This window comes from Schistocerca piceifrons, chromosome X (genome assembly GCF_021461385.2).
Source record: "Schistocerca piceifrons isolate TAMUIC-IGC-003096 chromosome X, iqSchPice1.1, whole genome shotgun sequence".
Lineage (NCBI taxonomy): Eukaryota > Metazoa > Arthropoda > Insecta > Orthoptera > Acrididae > Schistocerca > Schistocerca piceifrons.
Genome location: NC_060149.1, coordinates 56,084,305 through 56,087,057, shown reverse-complemented (window position 1 = coordinate 56,087,057; position 2,753 = coordinate 56,084,305).

The window sequence follows — 2,753 nt, the reverse complement described above, 5'->3', positions numbered from 1 at the left end:
AGTCTGTGCGCTCTGCTCCATGGAGGATATCAATATTAGACAGAAGAACCGTCGCAGCATCCGCTGATATGAACCGCAACTCCTCTCAAATAGAAACACAACGTTTTAGCTCATACGGCACCTCGATCAGTTGTACCGAGCGAGTTGGTGATATGGTTAGCGCATCTGAAGACGGAGGTTCAAATCTCTGTCCGACCATAGAAAGTTAGGTTTTCCGTGATTTCCCTTGACCATATAAGCCAAATGCAACTATTATACCTCGATCTGAGCGTGTTGGTCGTCTCTTTATCACATCATTTGTCGACGGGACGATTCAGCTTATCCTACATTCAGTCAGTAGTAGTTGAAGAGGCTACTCCCTTCTAAACTGTTTTTGTCATGATCACACAGAGAATCGTACCAACAGTTTTTCATCACATGTAGTATCCAGAACGGAAATGGTACTCGAACATGTAGCTTTTGCACAGTCGCTCGTATGTGAGAGAAGTGTATCAAGAGTGAAATATCAACAATTTAGTTCGATGAAAACTTGGCTATTGGTAAACGAGTTCGTTTCCATAATTGGTAATACAAAAGCCTTTTGCTGACACCTTTGCTACCAAGCTTTAACATATTTAGGCGCCACACACTTATGTATTAAGAAAATAAGATATGAGTGACGTAATAACAAACTTCCAGGAAGTTCATAGTAATCGTAATTATCGACTTGTGTTGAAAACTGATTAAGAGAAGAACCTCTTATCACAATAGTGGTGGAGACATTTGTACTGAAAGTGGGTTGACGAATGTCACACCAATCCCGACAACAGTAAACTAGGTGGTTTTCTAGTTAAAATGGTTTTAAAGATTTCGAAGAAGATGAAATGTAGGTTTTTGAAGCGGAAAGATGACGGGACAGCCTCAGTACGGAAAATAAGTTTCGAAACGGATGGTGACAAATACTGAAACCAGAATGTTTTAATAAACGCACTTACGATGAAACAGCACCACTTAAAAGGCCAATTTCCTTGGTATATATTGAAAACGGTCGTTTCCCTTCTGCAGCCCGTGAGCTTTTAGGAAATAAACCGAAATTAGTGACTCACAGGAGTATTTATTCGTGGGGAAGAAGCAAAATGTTATCTTGGATGGACAGTCATCATTAAATATAAAGTTAATTACCGGAATGTCGCAGGAAATTGTGCTGGTACGCTTGCTGTCCTTGTTGTGTATTAATGACCAGACAGACAGTATTACTGGTAACCTCAAATTTTCTAAGATGCTGCAGCTATGTGTAATAAAACGGTGTTTGAAAAAAGTTACACAAATATGCAGCCAGATCTTGAAAAGATTTCAAAGTGATGAAAGAACTGGCAACTTGCTTTATACGTTTAGAAATGTAAACCTATGCACTCAGCAAAATGAAAAATACTCAGTGTCCTATAATTACAATATAAATGAGCCACAATTTGAATTAAGCAGCTAATGGAGTATTATATGTAAGGCAGGTGGCCGGCTTCGGTTCATTGCTACGCTGCTGGCAAAATGCAGTTAGTCTACAGAGGAAGATGCTTACAAAACACTCGTGCAGCCGTTCCTATTTAACACTTAAAGTATGTGGTACCCATAACAAATAAAACTAACAGAGGGTATTAAACATACAAACAAGGGCAGCATGTAGGATCTTATGATTATCTGACAAATGCGAGAGCGACACGACACACAGATACTGAAAAATTTAAACCTGAAGATAAAAGATGGACCCTTGGAGATAGACGCCAATTGTCACTCAAATGCATACTTACTAAGCTCAAGAACCAGAATTAATACTATAGCTGAGGGTGTATGGTGCAATGGTAATGTTGATTGGCTACCCTCACTATAAGCTAAGGGGCAGCTGTACTGTAGAGGCCATCACTAAGTAAGGTATTCTATTAGTAGCGGACAAGAGTTGGTTCTTTATTTAAGTCCTGGTTGTTTATACATCTGACCCCTCCCCCTCTCACCTCCACACCATTCCTCTTTTCCTGTTGGTTGAAGGAAAAAATTATTGGAAATTCAAATGGGAGAACATAGATAAGTGTTGTATAGATTCTTCATCACTGATAACATCTCCATACATTTGCATTAAATTCTATTTTCTAATAAAAAGAGCACAACCAGGTTTCAGAACAGCAGTCTCATCTTCAGGCGCACTGGTTGCTAAAAATTGCATAAATGTACTTAGATATAACCTTACGTGGTAAACACGTCATATTATTGGAAAATATAATTTAATACAACTACATGCGAATCTTATCAATGTTGAACAAACTATACAACAATTTAAGATATCTTATCAAGAGAAATATGTATCCTGTGATGCAGAGTGTAGGACGTTAGGTGAAGATACTTATATTTAAATTCATGTAAGAAATTAGTGAACATTGGTACAAAAATGGTTCTGAGCACTATGGGACTTAACTGCAGTGGTCATCAGTCCCCTAGAACTTAGAACTACGTAAAGCAAACTAACCTAAGGACATCACACACATCCATGCCCAAGGCAGGATTCGAACCTGCGACCGTAGCGGTCGCGCGGTTCCAGACTGTAGCGCCTAGAACCTCTCGGCCACCCCGGCCGGTGAACATTAGTACAGATATAAAATCTAATGAGATGTGTTTAGCGCATGAACGTCTACCTAAGCATGTACCTGCGACTTTTAGACAAGCCAACACACCTGCAGATGGGACTGTCAGCGTGAAACATGGTTCTGCACTTATTCTATTCGAAA